Source organism: Lithobates pipiens, unplaced genomic scaffold (genome assembly GCF_037356315.1).
Source record: "Lithobates pipiens isolate NorthernLeopardFrog02 unplaced genomic scaffold, aLitPip1_a1.2 Scaffold_27, whole genome shotgun sequence".
NCBI lineage: Eukaryota > Metazoa > Chordata > Amphibia > Anura > Ranidae > Lithobates > Lithobates pipiens.
Window position 1 is genome coordinate 115,499,186 of NW_027507788.1, and position 7,895 is coordinate 115,507,080.

General features: G+C 49.9%; 1 long non-coding RNA gene across 1 annotated transcript; it reads right to left on the minus strand.

Annotated features, from left to right (window-relative positions):
* Positions 1–322: 322 nt before the first annotated feature.
* On the minus strand, positions 323–2,855 carry LOC143934079 (uncharacterized). Its single transcript, XR_013263208.1, has 3 exons — positions 2,673–2,855; positions 2,351–2,477; positions 323–2,012 (listed from the first exon to the last, which is right to left on the minus strand). It is a non-coding gene; the product is annotated as an uncharacterized LOC143934079 (long non-coding RNA).
* Between the last annotated feature and the right edge of the window lie 5,040 nt (positions 2,856–7,895).

Below are 7,895 nucleotides of genomic sequence, written 5' to 3' on the forward strand. Positions count from 1 at the left end.
TTATTTTCTCATTTGGGATAAAGATTTTACATAAATTAATAAAAAATGATTGTAAGCACCACAGTTAGTGTTAAATGGTTTGTCTCAATCCCCTAACTTCCACTTTTGCTGGACAGCTTGGTCTGTTTGATTTTGAAAACTAGATGAAAAAAAAAAAAAAGAAGAAACCTTAAAAAAAATGAATGCAGTCACAAAAACTAAGAATTGGTAAGCTGCATTATAATATGTATTTTGTTTTTGAGCTAATTACCACTTTAAGGCACGTTTAAAGTGACATTAAACTTTTAAAGAGGTACGCCATTCAGGAAAATAAAATCCGATAAAATTCGTACAAATTTTATTCAAATGCATGTAGTATAAAAACATATTGCCCATGATACATAAATAAGCTATTTATAATACTTAAATACTATGAGACAGCATACATAAACGAAGAGAAACATGATCAAGCCATGCCATACACCTCAACGTGTTTCGTGAAGCAGCGTTCACTTCTTCAGGTGATATTTTTATTGGTATCTACAGGGAGACCATGTTAATAAAAGTAGATATACAATACAAATTAGTGGCGGAACTACCGCCATAGCGACCCACATCCAAGAGGGCCCAGTGAGCGGGCGGCGGGTGAGCCGCCGAGCTGCCCATCTGCTCGGCGCTGGTACAGTCACATTGAGCGGACGCAGCTTGGTGGCTCGGCGGGGGGGGGGGGGAGATGCAGCTGGGAGGCTCGGTGGGTGGACTGGCCAATCAGCAGTTGGCGGAGCAGAGTGATGACATCATCTCTCACCACCCGGTGCCCACCCTGCATCCTTGCTGTTCCGCCCGCACTCACTGTGCAGGCAGCAGAGAGATTACATGATCTCTCTGCTGCCTGACTCAGACTGAGAAACAGGAAGGGACAATCCCCATTCCCCACCTTAGCAGAAAGTGACAATCTTCAACTTGTGGCAGGTGATGTGGCAAGTGGACAATCCACAATGTGTGGCAGGTGACGTGGCAAGTGGACAATTTGCAACTTGTGGCAGGTGACGTGGCAAGTGTACAATCCGCAATGTGTGGCAGGCGACGTGGCAAGTGGACAATCTGCAATGGGTGGCAGGTGACATGGCAAGTGGACAATCCGCATTGGGTGGCAGGTGGACAACTTGCAAAGTGTGGCAAGTGACAATCCGGAACTTGTGGCAGGTGATGTAACAAGTGAACAATCCACAATGTGTGGCAGTTGATAGTGTACAATTTGCAACGTGTGGCAGGTGACGTGGCAAGTGACAATCCGCAATGTGTGGCAGGTGATGTGGCAAGTGGACAATTTGCAACTGGTGGCAAGTGAACAATCCGCAACTTGTGGCAGGTGATGTGGCAAGTGGACAATCCACAATGTGTGGCAGGTGATAGTGGACAATTTGCAATGTGTGGCAGGTGACGTGGCAAGTGACAATCCGCAATATATATATATAAAGATAGATATATCTATATATATTTATACTGCAACATCTATGGGTGATCCTGATTGGGAAGATGAGGGTGAAGAAACTGGGTGTGGCTGCACATGCATCCTTTGATAACCAGGATTAGATGGGTAAGGTGTATACAGCGGTGGGGGTCCTGCATAAGGGTTAATGGCAGGTGTGGTGTCATGGCACTCCTGACTGGGCATTGGTTTACTGAAAGCCACTAGGTGAATTAAAACCCATAGCCCATGGCTGAAATTTTGGATATGGCCGTTGCTCTTTGCAAGCTGACACGATATACATTAAATAGGCATGTATATCACCCCTGACCTCAGTGCGCTTATCTGTAGGAATCTCCCTGATTACACAAAGCAACATTCTCAAAAACATAACATCTGGGTCTGAGATGTTGAGGGATTCATCATCTTTGGCCTGGTTTTGTGATTGGTTTCTCATTTCTTAAATAATACGGTTGAAATATTCCTCAAAAGGTGTCTCTTGTTGCGTAAGGCGTGTTCGGCGGGTGGTGGAAGTAGACCGGACTCTCCTATCTAGATTTGCCTGCAAATAGATGGAATATATAGATGATGCTTCTGATGTTGAGGTCACATTTTAGTGAACAGCATATGATGCTTGCACAAATATTGAAGTGTCAGAGCTGGCAGCACCTGTTTAGAATAGATCAGACACAGGCACTTGTTTTAGCCCCAAAAACCTGATTGTACTGTATTAGCAGCAAGACCTCCAAAGCCAGAAGTACTGAAGTGGTACTTTGGCCAAAAAGTAAGCCGTTGTTGTTTCTCCTCTAAAGAACATATGTACCAACACCAACTGCCCTTTCATTATGTAAGTAATACATTTTTTGTGGACGGAGATTGTGATGTTTTGAAAATACATACCGCAGGTTCTTGAGTGGATGGATGATATTCTTGGGATGAAACTGTCTCTGAATTGGTTTCTTGACTGGTGTCAGCGTCTCCTGGTGGTGACGAACTTTCACGCCTTGCACTTGCTTTCGCAGGAACACTTGACACAGTTTTAGGTAACAATAACAACATTACAAGTTTAAAAAAATAAACATGAATACTGTCATGTGTACACTACACCCTCTATATGGAGCTGGGGGAACATAAAAAAAGGGGTTTAGCCCATTCTAATCAATGGGACAGTGCGGCTATACTGCCCACAAAGCGTAAAAGTTAAATAAATATATATACTTACACGCGCATCTCAGTGGTGTGCCTCAAAAATGACAAAGCCTCTGCATGGGGGTTAGGCCTGCGACAAGTTGAGGGTGCTCCGCTTCTCTCCGCAGCCTTCTCTTTCTTGACTTCTTTTTTGTACCGGTCGCAAAGGGACCTCCAACGTGCATAAATCTCCTTTCCTGCAATATATAAAAAAAATAATGCATGTTAGGAACAAAAGTCGAGAGAGATCTGCTCTCACACCCCCCCCCCCCTCCCCCCAACCCAAAAAACACTTTTAGGGAAGACACCAACCATTTGATTTACCATTCTCAAATTTGGTTTGTTTGCAGCATTGCACAATTGTCAGTGACACAGTGCTGTATTGCTAAAAAATGGCCTGGTCATTTAGGGGGTAAATCTTCGGCTTGTGGTTATTATGGGAAACGGCTATGATGCATGTGTACCCTGCTTCATAGACACAGCAAACCTTGTACTCACCTCAGTTATGCTGTTCAGTTGCAGATATATTGTCCCATATCGGTGTGACATATCTGTATACTTCCTCCCACTTTGCTCTCTTCAGCACTCGGTCGGCATTACCTGGGCATTCTGAGTCCCATAACTCTGGTCGGGCATGCACCAGGGCTATAATGGCCTCATGTGAAATGTCTCGCGCCGCCATGCTCTCTTCTCCCGTTTCCTCTATCCCTCGGAACTTCCTGTGTCATTTCCCAGGTACACCTACTGATTATGATGTGCTTCCGGGTGTTTTTTTTGTTCTCACGCTGCTATCCGCAGTTGACACAAAAGACTGCGATTATCTGCAGTTATGTGGATATAGCTGCACTACATCGCACCTGGAAGCATTCGATTCTATTTTTTCTATTCGCACCGAACCGCACGTAATGAAATCGCAGCTAAACGCTGTGTGTGAATGGGGCCATAGGAAAGCATTGTGTGCTTTTAGCTGCGTAAAAAAAAACTGGAAAATCCGCAGCTAAAAGCACCATTCTATCCGTCCATGTGAAAGGGGCCTTACACCTGTCTGAAAGTGTATTCTTGCGCTATAAAAGAACAAGGACAGGGAAGTGTTGTGTACCCCTACTCTGCTTAGGAGTGAAGCCAGCACTTCATTAATATTGTGCGCATCGCTGGCCAACTGAATGTGGTGGCTGAGCGACCAATGGCTCAGACATTAAACTTTGAACTAACTGGACCATCAGATGTGCACACACAAGCAAAAAGACAGAACATGAGAAAAGTGTTGCACAGACCCCTTCATCAGAGCATGGATGAGAAGTGGAGATCTAGAAGATACTTCTCAGCACAAGCAAGGAAGAAGTTGATCCTCTTCGAAAGGTAGGACATTTCCAGATCTATACTTGGGTTGTGTTTGGAATTGAGAAGGTGGGGTGTGGATTTGCTGTGTCAATGTGTGTGGATTTGGGGAGGGGAGGTGAGGGAGTTTGGGTTTGCTGTGTGTGTGTTTGGGGGGAAGGTGAGGAAGGATGGGTTTGCTGTGTGTCTGATTTTGGGCTATAAGCCCCAAAGTATTTCTCCTGTCTGATAGCGCATTCTTGCGCTATAAAAGAAAAAGGAGGACAGGGAAGTGTTTTGTACCCCTACTCTGCGGAGGGGTAAAACCAGCACGTCTTTAAAATTCTGCGCACAATAGAAATATGTGTATTCCAGAAAGTTTAACAATCAGCAGATAAAGATACTCCAAACACTTGGTGTTAGCGCTTCAATCATCCCAGCACCATGGTTGTTATGGTGTCAGGATGATTGAAGTGTATTATTTATGTTATTAGATTGTAATATAAAATGAAATCTTTCAACTCACCATAATGCAGAATCAGTGCAAGCCGTGAGCATGTCGTCTGCCACCAGATGCCATCAGGTGTCCCCAGCGGAGCCCCTCCATACATCAGGCATCCCCAGCGGAGCCCCTCCTTACATCAGGTGTCCCCTGAGGAGCCCCTCCTTACATCAGGCGTCCCCTGAGGAGCCCCTCCTTACATCAGGCATCCCCAGAGGAGCCCCTCCTTACATCAGGCGCCCCCAGAGGAGCCCCTCCTTACATCAGGCGTCCCCAGAGGAGCCCCTCCTTACATCAGGCGTCCCCAGAGGAGCCCCTCCTTACATCAGGTGTCCCCAGCGGAGCCCCTCCATACATCAGGTGTCCCCAGCGGAGCCACTCCTTACATCAGGTGTCCCCAGCGGAGCCATTCCTTACATCAGGTGTCCCCAGCAGAGCCCCTCCTTATATAAGGCATTCCCAGCGGAGCCCCTCCATACATCAAGTGTCCCCAGCGGAGCCCCTCCATACATCAGGTGTCCCCAGTGGAGCCCCTCCATACATCAGGTGTCCCCAGCGGAGCCACTCTATATATCAGGTGTCCCGAGCAGAGCCCCTCCTTATATAAGGCATTCCCAGTGGAGCCCCTCCATACATCAGGTGTCCCCAGCGGAGCCCCTCCATACATCAGGTGTCCCCAGCGGAGCCCCTCCATACATCAGGTGTCCCCAGTGGAGCCCCTCCATACATCAGGTGTCCCCAGCGGAGCCCCTCCTTACATCAGGTGTCCCCAGCGGAGCCCCTCCATACATCAGGTGTCCCCAGCAGAGCCCCTCCATACATCAGGTGTCCCCAGCGGGGCCCCTCCATACATCAGGTGTCCCCAGCGGAGCCCCTCCATACATCAGGTGTCCCCAGCGGAGCCCCTCTATACATCAGGTGTCCCCAGCGGAGCCCCTCCTTACATCAGGTGTCCCCAGCGGAGCCCCTCCTTACATCAGGTGTCCCCAAGCGGAGCCCCTCCTTACATCAGACGTCCCCAGCAGAGCCCCTCCTTATATAAGGCATTCGCAGCGGAGCCCCTCCATACATAAGGTGTCCCCAGCGGAGCCCCTCCATACATAAGGTGTCCCCAGCGGAGCCACTCCTTACATCAGATGTCCCCAGCGGAGCCCCTCCTTACATCAGGTGTTGTCCCCAGCGGAGCCCCTCCATACATCAGGTGTCCCCAGCGGAGCCCCTCTATATATCAGGTGTCCCGAGCAGAGCCCCTCCTTATATAAGGCATTCCCAGTGGAGCCCCTCCATACAGATGTCCCCAGCGGAGCCCCTCCATACATCAGGTGTCCCCAGCGGAGCCCCCCCATACATCAGGTGTCCGCAGCGGAGCCCCCCCATACATCAGGTGTCCGCAGCGGAGCCCCTCCATACATCAGGTGTCCCCAACAGAGCCACTCCATACATCAGGTGTCCCCAGCGGAGCCCCTCCATACATCAGGTGTCCCCAGCAGAGCCCCTCCATACATCAGGTGTCCCCAGTGGAGCCCCTCCTTACATCAGGTGTCCCCAGCGGAGCCCCTCCATACATCAGGTGTCCCCAGCGGAGCCCCTCCATACATCAGGTGTCCCCAGCGGAGCCCCTCCATACATCAGGTGTCCCCAGCGGAGCCCCTCCATACATCAGGTGTCCCCAGCGGAGCCCCTCCTTACATCAGGTGTTGTCCCCAGCGGAGCCCCTCCTTACATCAGGTGTCCCCAGCAGAGCCCCTCCTTACATCAGGTGTCCCCAGCAGAGCCCCTCCTTACATCAGGTGTCCCCAGCAGAGCCCCTCCTTATATAAGGCATTCCCAGCGGAGCCCCTCCATACATAAGGTGTCCCCAGCGGAGCCCCTCCATACATAAGGTGTCCCCAGCGGAGTCACTCCTTACATCAGATGTCCCCAGCGGAGCCCCTCCTTACATCAGGTGTTGTCCCCAGCGGAGCCCCTCCTTACATCAGGTGTCCCCAGCTGCAGCAGCATACTTAATTTCTATTGTAGCCACACGTTGATAACCTACCATACGTCCTATACTATAGGCAGGGTAGCACCCATCAGAACGCTACTTTTGGAACAGGCTCCATGGAAGACATGCTTTCCTCACAAGGATGACATTCAAATGAAGCCCACTTTGTCTGCAATGGGCCCCCGTGACTACACTATCATTTTATATTATATTATATTATTTATTATATATTATAAAGTGAGGGTTTTCTTTGGCAGGTATGAGCGGACACTGAGAGCTGAGCAGGTGCTCATACACAGGCCACGCCTCCCTGCTGTCTCTCATACTACAGGCGGAGGATATTACTGGACATCACCAGTCACATGACCCGGAATCAGCTCCTTACCAACCACAAGTGCAAGGAGGCGGGGCAGAACTGAAACTGCACTGTGATTGGTCCTAGCGCTTCCTGCTCTGTTAGCATGGCAACGGTTGCTATGGCAGCGGGGAACGCAGCTCGGCTCAGCTAGGAGTGTGATTGTCCAGGTCCGCCATCTCAGGTCCTCATACCCCGAAGCCCCACGAAGAACCGTCGTGCCCAGAGATGTGCTCCTGTGGTTGCAGAGCCTGGACCTGAGAGTCTCCCCTAAAAACTTCTGGAGGTATCAGGGGGGAGGGGGAGAGAGGAACCCTCGGGAGATAAGCGGAGGGACTGGTCTTCTTAAAAATGGCGGCCTGCAGAGACATTGTCTTCACTGGCTGCAGACCTCTAGTTTTGGCAAAAAAACGGATTTCCCGGGACGCAAAACATTCGGGAAAAGGGTCTAAATCTCAGGAATGTCCCAGGAAATTCGGGACAGTTGGCAACTACGGAGGGGGGGTGATACATAGTAGGGGGTGACACTGAGGAGGAGGGGGGTGACACAGAGGAGCTGACAGAGCAAATGAGACCTCAGGATTAGGAAACACACATCGTGAGGCAGGACTCCGGGAGCAAGCAGGCGCGATGATCTAATCCACAGTCCAGCCCCTCCCCCGCCTCCATACATGACCAGCACCATCTCCGCAGGGCCATTCACAGACCCCCATGTCTGCTGCCCGGCTCGCCCCACCCATGGCCCGTTTGGCCAATCACAGGGCAAAGGAGCAGGGGCTTCAGCCCGGAGTCCAAGGTCTGAGGGGGGGGTGTTGCACGCAATGTTTTTTTTTTGGCTGGGCCGTGACACCGACGGTAGTGACTTACATACGCTAACCTACCTACACTGACTTGCCTGACCTACCTACACTGACTGACCTACCTACACTGATTACCATACACTGACATTAACATACACTGACGTACCTACACTGACATTAACACACACTGACCTACCTACACTGACATGAACACACTGATCTACCTACATTGACATTAACACACACTGACCTACCTACACTGACATTAACACACACTGACCTACCTACACTGACATGAA